Here is a 14700-nt window from a genome sequence, read left to right as displayed (position 1 = left end):
ATGAAACAGAAGTGATAAGATGGACATATTTTGTAATTCCACTTCCCATTATCAAATACAGCTGTCCTGCAGACAGAGAGTACGAAGGAATTAGGTAACATTTTCTCTGAAGAGATGCAACATAACATAAAAAGCTATGTGCACCTCCCCCAAAATGCACCCAAATGTTAAAATGGCCAATTCACAAAATCACAACCATGGACCACGTAGTATGGGTGAAAAAATTTCCCTAAAATTATTCTCAAACTTTGCTCTGGGGCAAATAATTCAAAACCAATGCTTTGGAAAGCACAACCCAATGTCTGCTGACCTGGGGCTTCACAATATTTGAAACTTCCAATTAAATCATCCTAAACTTAGAAAACACATGAAAGTCATTTGGTTTCACTCTCCTTCCTTAATCAGCTTCTCTTTCCCCCTATTTCATAGTAGCAGAGACTGTATAGCTTCTTGACTTAAAAAGCACTAGTCTAGTTAAAATTCTCTTTAAGCTAGATATCTCATCTTCACCTTCCCTAGAGTAATGGAAACAAGCTGTTTCAAGGAAGTTAAGTAGTTGTTTTGATTTAATGACAAACATTCTTAGAGTCAGAAACCTTAATGTGAGGAGGGGATCTCAAGCCTCTGTCACTCTTTCTACTTGGCTATAAGTTGCATGCAGTAAGGATAAATATTGACAGCAGAAAAGTTAGCACTAGCAGGTTAAGAAAGAAGGGGAGGTGTAATTTCAAAAATGTAAAAACAAAATTTGTCAGCTGTAAAGATTATACATTTTCCTTTCTTTTTTTATTCTTGTTCTATTACTATTGTTCTTCCTTGCCCCACCCCTGCTCCCACAGTCAATCCCCACCCTGTTATCCACGTCCATGGGTCATTTATACCTGTCGGTTGATTAGACCCCCTTCCTTTCTTTCCCCTCTTAACTTCCTTCCTCCTTCCCTCTGATGGTTGTCAGTCTGTTCCTTGTTTCCATGCCTCTGGTTCTGTTTTGCTCATTTGATGGTTTTGTTCAAGAGGTTCCTCTTATAGTGAGATCATATGGTATCTATCACTGCCTGGCTTATTTCCACATTTTCTAAATCCCTGTGATCCTGTAAAGAATTAGAAATCTGATGTGTCTGTGTGAGACATGGTATTTTTTCCAGTTCTAAATAAAGTTATTTTCAGGAAACAAGTGCTAAACATGATAGGAATGTTTAATTATATAGTGGCAACTTTAAGACCTATAAAAGGAAGTTACAACAATTAGCCAGTATGGTAATGGAAAAAATATAATAAAAAAAGTATGACTGCAAAAACAAAACCTAAATACCTAAATTAAAATTAAAAAAAAAAACTGAGGACTTCCGGCCAAGATGGAAGCATAGGTGGAAACACTGTGCCTCCTCACACAACCAAGTTTAAAGACAAGAAAGTTTTAGTAACAAAAACGCAGCCAAAACACAGAAAATTGAACTGTATGGAAGTCTGACAACAATGAACCATACAGCCAGACCAATAAGAGGGGCGGAGTGAGCGGTGGAGTGGGGTCAGGCAGGAAAGATCCACTGACTGACCCAGGCGTGCAGGTGGTGGTTGGCAGATACCAGGTGTGGGGTGGCAATTGGTGGATCCAGTAAGGGCACAAGGTGGCTGGCTGACCACAGTCACACATTCACCCATGGATAAACTAGGCAAAGGAACCGGCAGTGAGACAGACTGCGCAGGCTAGGGCCCCCAAAACAGGAATTAGAGCCTGAAAGCACCAATTGGAAAAACTTTCAGGGTCGAGGTGCAGGGAGAGGATCCCAGGCTCACAGAGAGATTGTTGGAGAGACTCACAGGGTCCTGGAAGGTGCACAGGCCCACACACCCGGGAACCAGCACCAGAAGGGCCCAATTTGCTTGTGGGAAGCAGCAGAGGGGACCAAAATCTGAGAGAGAGCGGAACAAACACCATTGCCCCTCTCTGACCCCGCCCCCACATACAGCATCACAACCCAGCGACTGGGTCACCCCACGTTGGTGAACATCTAAGGCTCCTCCCCTCATATGTAACAGGCGAGAACAGACCAAAATATTATTGCTCAAGTACAGCTCAAAGCCCCAGAGCCTATAATTCTAAGCGACCAAGAGATAGTCAACCTCTCAGATGCACAGTTTAAAATACTGGTGATCAGGATGCTCACAGAACTGGTTGATTTTAGTCACAAATTAGAGGAACAAATGAAGGCTAGAGTAATTGAAATGAAGGGAAATGCACAGGAAACCAATAGTGATGGAAAAGAAACAGGGACTCAAATCAAGGGAGAGGACCAGAAGGAAAAACAAAACATTCAACCAGAAAGGAATGAAGAAATGAGAATTCAAAAAAATGAGGAGAGGCTTAGGAACCTCCAGGACATCTTTAAACATTCCAACATCCGAATTATAGGGGTACCAGAAGAGGAAGAGGAAGAGCAAGTGGAAAACTTACTTGAAGAAATAATAAAGGAGAACTTCCCCAGTCTGGCAAAGGAAATAGACTTCCAGGAAATCCAGGAAGCTCAGAGAGTCCCAAAGAAGTTGGACCCAAGAAGGAACACTCCAAGGCACATCATAATTACATTAGCCAAGACCAAAATGAAGAAGAGAATCCTAGAAGCAGCAAGGGGTAAGGGGACAGTCACCTACAAAGGAGTACCCATCAGACTGTCAGTGGATTTCTCAAAAGAGACCTTACAGGCAAGAAGGGGCTGGAAAGAAGTATTCCAAGTCATGAAATCCAAAGACCTACAGCCAAGATTGCTTTATCCAGCAAAGCTTTCATTTAGAATGGAAGGACAGATAAAGTGCTTCTCAGATAAGGTCAAGTTCAAGGAGTTCATCAGCACCAAGCCCTTATTATATGAAATGCTAAAGGGACTTACATAAGAAAAAGAAGATGAAAAATATGAACAGTGAAAGGACAGCAAACACACAGTTATTAACAACCACAGCTAAAACAAAAGCAAACCAAGAGGACAGCTAGATCAGGAGTGGAACCATAGAAATGAAGAACACATGGAGGATAAGAAACAGGGGGGGTGGGAGGGGGAGAAGGGGGGAGAAGGCACAGAAAATAGCATAGATGGTAGGTAGAAAATAGATAGGGGGAGGGCGAGAATAGTGGGGGAAATATAGAATCCAAAGAACTTGAGACACGTGGTTATAAACTAAGGGTGGGGGGGAGAATGGTGGGGGAGGGAGGGTGCGGGTGGAGGGGATAGAAGGAGGGGAATAGAACAACTGTAATGGTATAATCAATAAAATATATTTTAAAAAAAGAATCTAAAGAACTTGTGACACATGGACATAAACAAAAGGGAGGAATGGTGGGGGAGGGGTGTGCGGGGTGGAGGGGAATGAAGGGGGGATAGGACAACTGTAATTGCATAATCAGTAAAATATATTTAAAAAAATTAGGCCATCAGGGAATATGTTTATTTAAAAAATTTTATTGTTGTTCAAGTACAGTTTTCTTCCTTTCCCCCAACCCCTTCATCCCAGCCCTCCCCACCTTCATCCCCCATTTTAATCTCCCTTGTTACTGTCCACATTTCCTTTATAATTGTTCCTGTAAACCCTTCACTCTTTCCCCACGTTATTCCCTCCCCCTTCCTTTCTGATCACTGTCAGCCTGTTCTCAATTTCAATGTCTTTGGCTATACTTTGCCTGCTCATTCATTTTGTTGATAAAGGTTCCTGTTAAAGGTGAGATCATATGGTATTTGTCTTTTAATGCCTGTCTTATTTCACTTAACATAATGCTCTCCAGTTCCATCCATGCTATTGCAAAGGGTAGGAGGCCCCTCTTTTTCTCTGCTGCATAGAATTCCATTGTGTAAATGTGCCACAGGTTATGGATCTGCTCATTTACTGATGGGCAGTTACATTGCTTCCAGCACTTGGCTATTGTAAATTGTGCTGCTATGAACACTGGGGTGCATAGGTTCTTTTGGATTGTTATTTCAGGGTTCTTAGGATATAATCCTAGCAGTGGAATTGCTGGGTCAAAAGACAGTTCCATTTTCAGTTTTCTGAGAAAATTCCATACTGTTTTCCATAGTAGTTGTACCAGTCTGCAGTCCAACAGTGCACTAAAAGTTCCCTTTTCTCCACAACCTCTCCAACACTTGTTGTTTGTTGCTTTGTTTATGATGGCCATTCTGACCATTGTGAAGTGGTATCCATTGTGGTTTTAATTTGCATCTCTCTGATTACTAGTGATATTGAGCATCCTTTCATATGTCCCTAAACCCTCTGTATGTCTTCCTTGGAGAACTGTCTGTTCAAGTCCTTTGCGTATTTTTTAATTGGGTTGCTTATCTTCTTAGAGTGGAGTCATGTGAGTTCTTTATATATTCTGGAGATCAAACCCTTGGCTGAGGTATCATTGACAAATATGTTTTCCCATACAGTTGGTTCTCTTTTTATTTTAATGTTGTTTTCTTTAGCTGTGCATAAGCTTTTTATTTGGATGAGATCCCATTTTTTTATTCTTTCCTTTATGTCCCTTGCTCTAGGGTACATATCAGTTCCCTAGAAAATATTGCTGCATGGAATATCTGAGATTTTCCTGCCAATGTTCTCCTCTAGGACTTTAATGGTGTCAGGACTTATATTTAAGTCTTTTATCCGCCTTGAATTTATTTTTATGAATGGTGTAAACTGGTGTTCAAGTCTCATTGTTTTGCATGTAGCTGTCCAGCTTTCCCAGCACCATTTGTTCAAGAGGCTATTATTGCTCCATTTTATGCTGATGCCCCCTTTGTCAAATATTAATTGACCATATAGACTTGCGTTTGTGTATGGGCTCTCTATTCTGTCCCAATGATCCATGTTTCTGTTCTTATGCCAGTGCCAGGCTGTTTTGATTACTCTGGCTTTGTAATACAGTTTGATATCACGTATTGTGATTCCCCCTGTATTGCTCTTCTTTCTCAAAATTGCAGCACCTATTTGGGGTTGCTTATGATTCCATATATATTTTTGAAGTGTTGGTTCTATATCTGTGAAATATGCCATTGGTACTTCAATATGTATTGCATTGAATATGCAATTTGCTTTGGGTAGTATGGACATTTTGATGATGTTAATTCTTCCAATCCATAAACATGGTATACATTTCCATTTGTTTGTGTTGTCCTTGATTTCTTCCTTCAGTGTTGTGTAGTTTTCTGAGTACAGGTCTTTTACCTCCTTGGTTAGGTTTATTCCTAGGTATTTTATTTTTCTTGTTGCAATATCAAATGGGATTTTTCCTTTGATTTCTGTTTCTGGTATTTCATTGTTGGTATAAAAAATGCCTTTGATTTCTGGATATTGACTTTGTATCCTGCTGTTTTGCCAAATTCATTTATTAGGTTGAGCAGTTTTTTGGTGGAGTCTATAGGGTTTTCTATGTACAGTATCATGTTATCTGCAAATAATGACAGTTTTGTTTCTTCTTTTCTGATTTGGATGCCTTTTAGTTCTTTTTCTTGTCTCATCGCTGTGGCTAGAACTTCTAATACTATATTGAATAGAAGTGGTGAAAGTGGACAACCTTTCTTGTTCCTGATCTTAGTGGGAAAGTTTTTAGTTCTAGCCCAATGATTATGATGTTGGCTATAGGTCTCTCATATATGGCATTTATTATGTTGAGGAGTGCTCCCTCTATTCTCACTTTGCTGAGTGTTTTTATCATAAATGGGTGCTGTACCTTATCAAATGCTTTTTCTCTATTGATATGATCATGTGATTTTGAGAATATGTATACTTAAACTAGGAATAAAACCTTCCTTGCCAGATTTTGTGGCATTAATAGCTCAGTTTTATTTCAATGAAAGCCTAAGGCTTTCTTTGTAAGGATTTGCAGGTTAAAAGTGAACCTTTGCTTTTTGCTTTTTTAAAAAAAGATTTTCACAAAGAAAATCTAATTATGGGCTAAGAGGTCATTATATTTCTGAATTTTCCTACAATACCTTATGACTAGCCCAAATCATATTATGTAGGCTATATTATACATAAAACACCTCAATCAACTTTACAGATGACAGTTGTTACTTTAAATGGAAAAGCATAAAAACTTTCTTTTACAAGAAATATTTATGCAATAAATATTTTAAAAATTTTAGTATTACACTGATATACAAGAATCCCTCAAAGGAAATCAGTACTAATAATCCTGGAAGGCCAAGTGCAGCTTCCAGATACAATCAGTAGATCTAACACAATGGAAGTAGTTCAGACTCATTAGTTTCTAAAATGCTGATCTTGATGTTGCTAGGAAAGATATGAAATGCTGAGGACTCGAATGTTATGACAGAAATGCTAGAATTTTGGAGTATGTCAAGTTTAATAAATATGCAGGTGACATTAGTTTCAAAGAGAGATTAAAATTGAATCATAACTAGTATATTCTGTGTTTGTTTTCTTATAAAAATTATATGCAATATCTTATTAGCACTTTATAGTAGACAATGTGGGCTTTCCAACCCACCTTCACTTGGTGAAATTTGGATGGGATTGACTCTTATCCCCCTCACTACTGTGACGGGTTCAGGGATGGGTGTGAGACCTGAGATTACCCTAATTAGAGTGGAGCTGAGGTCTCTGGTTCAATGGTTGGGGGTGTACAGGTGTTATATAGATGAGGGGTCTGGAACTGCTGCAGCGATGTCTCCATAAGAAAGTATGAGAGCAATATAAAGAACAAGTAGGGAATCCAGAACAATGGAGTTTGAAACATGCCTTTTATCTGTATTTTTTAGTTTTGAAGGACAAACCATTCCTTTTATTGTTTAAACTAGTTTTAATTGAGATTGCTGTTATTGGTACTCAAGAGTCCTTATGAGTATATGTAGCATATGTAAAAATATTGAGAAAAAGTTGTCCATGATAATTGCAACTATGTATTTTATAAAATTGCACTTTTGTTATATTCTTATATTTTCTATTATTATACTGTCAAGTAAGAGAGCCACAGAAGCCTCTATTTATCCTCATTTCTCCTTGACAGAAAGCAACAGTCACTAAGGTACTCTTTTGAGTTTACTTTTTCTCATCAAATAGCCGCATTACACAGATGCAAGAACTGAGTCTTTAACCAAGTTCTGTCCAGCTTCAAGATCTGTACTCTTATTAACCACTCTGTCTAGTGCAAGTGTCAACAAACTAGAGCTTTGTAGGCCATACAGATTCTATAGTAACAACTCAACTTCTTCATTACATTGCAAAAATAGCCACAGGCAGTAAATAAACAAATGAGCATGGCTGTATGTCAATTTAATGTTTTATAAATATTGAAACTTTAATGTTATGTATTTTGATGTTATGAAATACTATTCTTTCATTTTAAAAAGTCATTTAAAATGATAAATTTCATTCATAATTCATGGACTACATATAAAAACAAGCAGCAGGTCAACTATTCCTTTTGTACTATTATAAATAAATGCATTTTCTAGATTATGAGTATCCTGTCTGGGTGCCTAATCACCACTTATCTGCTTAAATCCAGCATAAGAGTTTTGAAGAGGAGGATGGTCAGATTTCTATGTTAAAAAGATCATCTGGTTGTCTCTAATTTTCCCAAATACTCAATTTCTTAAATACTCTATTTGAATGCAGCTTCTATGACCCAAACATTGGCTCCAACAACAAAAATACTTAAAAAAGAAATAACTGTTTCAAACATTCTGAGGAAATATTTATGAATTTTTAGAGACAGGCATGTAGATCTTTTAATTATCCCTTTCTTCCAACTGACTTTCATACAACTCCTGAAAGCTACCATAGTTGAAATGGACTTATAGACCAAATGAATTTGGTCTATAAGGAATTACTGATGAAAATTCTGAAAATTACTTGGGCAGTTAAACTAGCCACCATACTTAAAAAACATTTACAGCATTGTTGTTTGTATAAATAAGGTACACAGAAGATATTGGTATTGCAGATGGGGGCTTGAATGGGAGATAGTTCTGGGTTTGAATCTCAGTTTAGCCACTTACTTGCTGTAATCTTAAAATTACTTAACCTTTCCAAAACTTGGTTTCTTAATCTGTAAAAGAGGGATAATATATAGAACTAAACTAGTTAGATTGAGCATCCAACAGAAATTATTGTAAGTTTAGAATGGCATAGAATAGTGTAGAGCAGAAATTAAAAACACAGGCTTTTGCCCTGGCTGGTGTGGCTCAGTGGATTGAGTCTGGGCCTGCAATCCAAAGGGTGGCCATTTTGATTTCCAGTCAGATCACATGACCGGCTTGCCAGCCAGGTCCCCAGTAGGGAGGATGTGAGAGGCAACCATACACTGACGTTTCTCTCCCTTTCTCCTTCTCTTCCCCTTTCTCTAGAAATAAAAAAATAAAATTTTTAAAAAAAGAGATACATAGGCTTTTGCTTGGGTTACTGAGGCCTGAATTTGAATCCTTGCTCTACTATCTGGTAACTTGTGCAAGTTTCTTAGTCTCTTCAATTTTTCTCACCTAAGATTAGTTTTATTAATTATATATGAATAATTAAGAGAATTAAAGCTGGCCATGCATGTGCACAATATATAACTTGCTTGGTAAAATTTGCTTGATAAAGTTGAGGCAGGATACCGATACAAATAATTTCCAAATAATAATAATGTTTGGGTCCATATACAAATTGCTTATGGGTAGAGACAGCTTATAAAGAGAAGAGAACTGACAGTAACTCTTTCTTTAATGGGGGCATAGAGGGCATTCTCCTCAGCAAAACAAAATTGTGAAAATGTTTTCAATGGTATCAGTGGGTAGTTATTTTCTGTTCCACTTTATAGAGGACTGAACTGGTACATTTATAGTAATACTACCCATAATAGTAGAGAAAAACGAGTAGCAAAGATAAATATGAATCACAAGAATAGGACCTAATTACTTTGCAAATACAAAATGCAGTTATGCTTGTGTCCAGTATAGTTAGTTTTGAGAAATGCACTGCTATAAATTTTAATGTGGCATTTACTTAAACTACCAATGTTTTGCCCTTACAATGTTTAATTTTATAATCTTTACATTATCTTTAAAATTACTACTTTTTCTAAAAAACAATGATATATGACCATGCCTCCATGTTTTGCTAAAATCAAAAGTAATTTAAATTCATAACAGGACTGTTTGAAAAAGCAAAAATTTGAAAATAACCTAAATAGCCATTAATAGAACAGACTATAGTGTATTTACTCAAGAGAATACTGCCCAACATTAAAAATAATTAGCTACTGCTACATGTATCGACATGGGTGAATTTCACCAACATAATAATATGTGAAAAAATGTAGAGGGATAGTTGCTGCATACCATTGATACCATGTTTTAAACATGCGAAACAATATTATATATTCTAACAGAGTAAATGTAGATGATAAATCCTGACAAAGTAAATAGACACCATTGGTAAATCTGGCCATGGGTATATGGGAGTTTTTTAATATTATTCTTAGAACTTTTTTGTGAACTTGAAATTATATCAAAATAAAAAGTCAAAAAAGTATATATTCTTTAAGGATACACACAACTGTAGTGGAATATAAGAAAATGAAGGGTAATTATAAACATGAAATTAAAGATAGTGGTTGCCTATCAGGAGGCAAGGAAGGAGGGGGATGCAATCACAGAAGGATGACAAGGAATTTTAACTGCATACTCAAGTTTAACTTCACCAGCTGTATGGTGGGTACACAATACATAATTATTCTTTATGCCTTTTTGCATGTCTTAAATATTGTGTAAACTGAGTCTAAAACAAAAAAGTTTGTTAATATCAGGGTACCTTGTACCTTTTGAAAACCTAACCCACATTGTAACCATGACTACGTGTATGTACATGTATGTATACATACACACATGCACACATATCCACATATACACACACATACACACAGGGCTACATAATAAACTTTCTTTTTAAGTTGTCAAGGTATATGTAGTTCAATGTATGTGTTTGGAAAATACAAAAGCTTACAACCTACTTACCTAGTCTGAATAAGAACTGTTTTAGGGGAGGAGCAAAAATAATTCCTTCCTGCTCCTGCTTTGGTGGTAAAAGAAGTTACTGGATTCCTGAATTAGTGTGTTCATTTCCTCATCAAAATGTTCTGTGTGGTGATAGGTTATAATATGAAATGACAGTTGATCAACAACAAAGCTTTGAATTTTATCAATGAAAAAATTGAGGATCTGAGAAATTATTTGTACAGGGTCATAAATTCTAATCTATCTAAAACTCCCTTCCACAGATTTTGGTTGGCAATCTGAGAAAGGTCAACATATCAGAAAATCATGTCCCAGTTCCAATGTTTAAACAAAATTCTCCTGTAAGTTAGTGACTATTGTAAACCCTGAGAAAGAAGACACCTGCTAAGAAGGCATCCTGGTGGTTAACTGGGCAAACAAAACAAAACAAAACTGGAGCCTAGCAGCCCTTTCTACACAGGGGACTCTCATGCAAGCCCCACTTTAGAGAGAGGCCTGCATTGAACTACCTGCCTCTAAACTGAATTGCCTGTCTTCCCTGTGTCTACCATCTGAACCGGCCCTTACAAAGGAGTTCCTGGAATCTTATTTTAACCAATAGGACTGAAGCTTTCCCCATCCAATTGGAGCTGCACAGCTCTGACCAACCAGAACAGCTCTATTCTAATCAATCAGGACAGTGTCTTTTGGACCAAACTGAAAATTATTTGTGTTAGGACAGACTAATCTGGGATGGGTGGGAGGGATGGGTGTCTTTTGTCCTTATAAACCAGCTCCCATCTGGCTCTGAGAGTTCACTTTCCTTTTCCGCTGCAGACAGAACACTTCATTTCCCTGGCTAAGCTGAAACACTGAAGACCTCTTGCAGGAGCAGAGTGAAGCAGACCAGCACAGGCCAGAGAAGACTGGCACAGAATGGAGCAGACTAGCAGCAGTGAAAAGTAGATCATCATGAAGCAGAGGAGAGCAGACAATTGAGGTACAGAGCTTTCTAGCTCTCTGGCTAAAGAGGGGCCTGGCCTCAGGGCTGCCTCAGAGCTGTGCTTATCACAGTTGATCTCTTTTGCACTAAATTAGGGATTCCTATTGGCATTGAAGGACATCAGTTGACACTTTTAAGTATAAAACCACTACCCCATATTTTAAAAAATTATCCTCAGCCTATTTTCAGCAACACTACACCACATTCAGACATTATGAAGCCCTTCACAATCTGGCACCTCCTGACCTTTCCTGCCCCTTCCTACCTCTCTCCTTCCCTTCCTCCCTCCCTTCCTCCCTCCTTTCCTTCCTTCCTTCCTTCCTTCCTTCCTTCCTTCCTTCCTTCCTTCCTTCCTTCCTTCCTTCCTTTTTTAATCTTTTAGTAGTGGTGAACCACTAATGATGCATGCATGCCTTTACACCCGAAAAAATGTAACTGACTCTTCAATATTCAGCTCACATATTACTTCCTCACTGAACACTTCTCTGCCTTCCCTTGTTACACCTTAGCCATAATGCTTGTATTGTTGTTGCTGCAATTTATTTATGCATATGCCTGCCACCCCATTTCTGAGTGTAGGATGCTCATGTCTTAATCATCTCTGTATTCTTAATATCTGTCTGTAATGATGCTTGGCACATTAACATTGTTCAATATGGTTTCTGCAATTAAATGAATGCTTTGCTTAGTCCTGAATTACAATTTTATAATAACTTTTTTCTTTTACATTTTGTACATGTTAATAAACCACTCTCTTGTAAATTTTTTTCCTACATATAAAAGTTATAAATCACTCAGAATCATTAACTTGATTTTCTTGCCTATAACTTGATGCATTGTGACACCCACTTCTCACTCCTACTCTTAAAATTAATTCCCAGTCACCATGTGCTTTTAGGAATTTGGTTACCATTCTTAGAGAATAACTGAAGCCAGAGACCACAAATTGGCTACTCACAGACTTCTTTTTCTATTTTTTGTAAGTTATTAATAGTTGTCAACAAGCAAAGTTAATACATTCCAGCATCTATTGAAACTAATGAACAATATGGTAACAGTAGGCCCTTAATTCCCATGGTGACAACAATGTGCAGGACTTGAGTAGCCAGATGCCACCTCTCAGATGGCACATCTATTCTCATATTCTCCAGCCCACAGTTATCATTTATAATTCTCCCTATGCTGTTGCATTTCTCACCACTGCTTCTTTAGTTATCCTACAGTCATTTAAGTTTGTGAAATCTGGTTTTTACCATTACATCCCCATACCCTAATTTGTTTCAGCATTACCATCTTGTGCAGACACTGGTAGAAAATGGCTCAGAACACAGGCACCATCCTAAAATGTACCACTAGTATGGACACTTACCTGATTCATTTAATAGTAATAATCATCCCTCACACTAGATGCTTAATAATGGCCAGGTATATAGATGATGAAGCTAAATGAGGCATGCTTCTTTTTTCTTCCCTTTGAATTCACAATGTTTTGTGTTTCACCATGATTTACATTTTGCAAAGAGCATTAAGATGCATTGTAGGTTATTAGTTTTGTGGAGGGGGAGGGAAATTCAAGGCATTTACATTCCTGGCTTTAAATTTAAGAGAGTTGCCCTGACCCTTATGGCTCACTCAGTTGGTTGGGCATCCAGGTCCCCAGTGGGGGTGCTTATAACTAATTGATATTTCTCTCTCTCATCCATGTTTCTCTCCCTTTCCTTCTCCGTCCCTCCCTCTCTCCCTAAAAATAAATAAATAAAATTTAAAAAATAAAGTTAAGAGAGTTGCCTGGGGATACTTTCCATGTTTATTCAAGCTTTTTAAAGTGCTAGGCACCCTGGCTGGTGTAGGTCAGTGGATTGGGCACAGGCCTGCAAACCAAAGGATTGTGGTTTGATTCCCAGTCAGGGCACATGCCTGGGTTGCAGGCCAGTTCTTGGCAGGGAACACATGAGAAGCAACCATACATTGATATTTCTCTCCCTCTTTCCTTCCCTTCCCATCTAAAGATAAATAAATAAAATCTAAAAAAATAAATTTAAAGTGCTAGGCACTATGCAATGTTCTAGGAAGACAACTCAGAACAGAGAAATGGCATGCTTCTACCTTTCTGGAGCTTACATTCTAGTAGGGGGGCAAATGATCAAGTCGTTCTGAGAATAAAAGCACCATGAAGGCTACTAAACTGATTAGCTGGGTAGAGATGGTCTCTATCAGGAGACAACTGTTAAGCTGAGCTGTGCTGGCAAGAGCTGACCCCAGGGTGACTCAAGGGAAGCGCTACATGAAGATAAGACTTTAGACACCCCACATTTCCTGATCACTCTGTACTTACAGGAGTGCTGCCCCGGCTTCAGATAGGGCCCCTTTCCATTCACAGGGACCGCCAGGCCTGGTGGCTGTCAAGGACGTTCTGGAGTCCAGAGGGCGTGGGGCGAGCAAGCAGGCAGCTGTCCGCTGGCAATGGGCCTGATTGACCCACACAGCCTAATATGGGCAAGATCTGTGCCCGGCAGAGGGTAGAGGAGGAGGGAGGGTGCTGGAAGGTCCTCTAAGGTGTCATCTACTAGCGGAGAGCCACGCCCTCCAAGCACTGGGAACCTGTCTGCGCTTACCAATGCCTTCCTGGCTGGTGCCAGACAGAGACTCACCAGCTCCGAAGGTCGCTCTGCACCTGCGCCAGTTGCCAGCGTGCCAGGACCACTGAAGATCAGCCAGGAAGTGTGGGGGGGGGGCACATTTTGTTAAATGACAAATCCTATCCATTTAATCTTCTTTTTAAAAAAAATTTAAAAATTTATTTTAATTGTAGTTCAAGTACAGTTTCTTGTCTTTTACTCCCATCCCAGCCCACCTCCCCAGTCTTTCCCACCTCCCTCCCATTTCCAAACCCCCTAGTTTTTGTCCATGTATTTTTTATATTTGTTCCTGTAAACTCTTCCCATTTTCCCCTGAAATTCCCTCCCCTCTCTCCTCTGGTCAGCCTGTTCTCTATTTCAGTGTCTTTGGCAATATTTTCCTTGTTTGCTCGTTTTGTTGTTCAGGTTCCTGTTAAACCTGAGATCATATGGTATTTGTCTTTTATGGTCTGGCTTATTTCACTCAGCATAAAGCTTTCCAGTTACATCCACGCTGTTGCAAAGGGTAAGAGCTCCTTCTTTCTTTCTGCTGAATAGAATTCCATTGTGTAAATGTACCATAGTTTGGGGATCCATTCATTTACCGATGGGCACCTAGGTTGCTTCCAACACTTGGCTATTGTAAATTGTGCTGCTATGAACACTGGGGTGCATAGGTTCTTTTTGATTGGTGTTTCAGGGTTCTTAGGATATAATCCCAGCAATGGAATTGCTGGGTCAAAAGGCAGATCCATTTCAGTTTTCTTCGAAAATTCCATACTGTTTTCCATAGTCGTTGTACCAGTCTGCAATCCCACCAACAATCAATTAGGGTCCCCTTTTCTCCATAACCTCTCCAACATTTTTTTGTTACTTTGTTTATGATGGCCATTCTGACTGGTGTGAAATGGTATCTCATTGTGGTTTTAATTTGCATCTCTCTGATAGCTGGTGATACTGAGCATCTTTTCATGAGTCTCTGGATCTTCTGTATGTCCTCCTTGGAGAAATGTCTGTTCAAGTCCTTTGCCCACTTTTTAATTGTGTTGCTTGTCTTCTTAGAGTGTAATAGTGTAAGTTCTTTGTGTATTTTGGAAATTAAACCCTTATC

General features: G+C 38.6%; 1 protein-coding gene across 2 annotated transcripts in view; it reads right to left on the bottom strand.

The window, feature by feature from the left end:
- The window catches only part of KBTBD12 (kelch repeat and BTB domain containing 12), a 73613-nt gene extending 60103 nt beyond the window's left edge, over positions 1 to 13510 (bottom strand). For both annotated transcript variants that reach the window (XM_037030121.1, XM_037030113.1), the window contains exon 1: positions 13307 to 13510. The gene's annotated coding sequence lies outside the window, so the exon portion shown is untranslated. The remainder of the gene's footprint in view (positions 1 to 13306) is intronic.
- Positions 13511 to 14700: the final 1190 nt, after the last annotated feature.

This window comes from Sturnira hondurensis, unplaced genomic scaffold (genome assembly GCF_014824575.4).
Source record: "Sturnira hondurensis isolate 20B ecotype Veracruz unplaced genomic scaffold, ASM1482457v3 Scaffold0001538, whole genome shotgun sequence".
Classification (NCBI taxonomy): Eukaryota; Metazoa; Chordata; class Mammalia; order Chiroptera; family Phyllostomidae; genus Sturnira; species Sturnira hondurensis.
The sequence above is the reverse complement of the archived record's forward strand: the minus strand, read 5'-3'. Positions and strand labels throughout refer to the sequence as shown.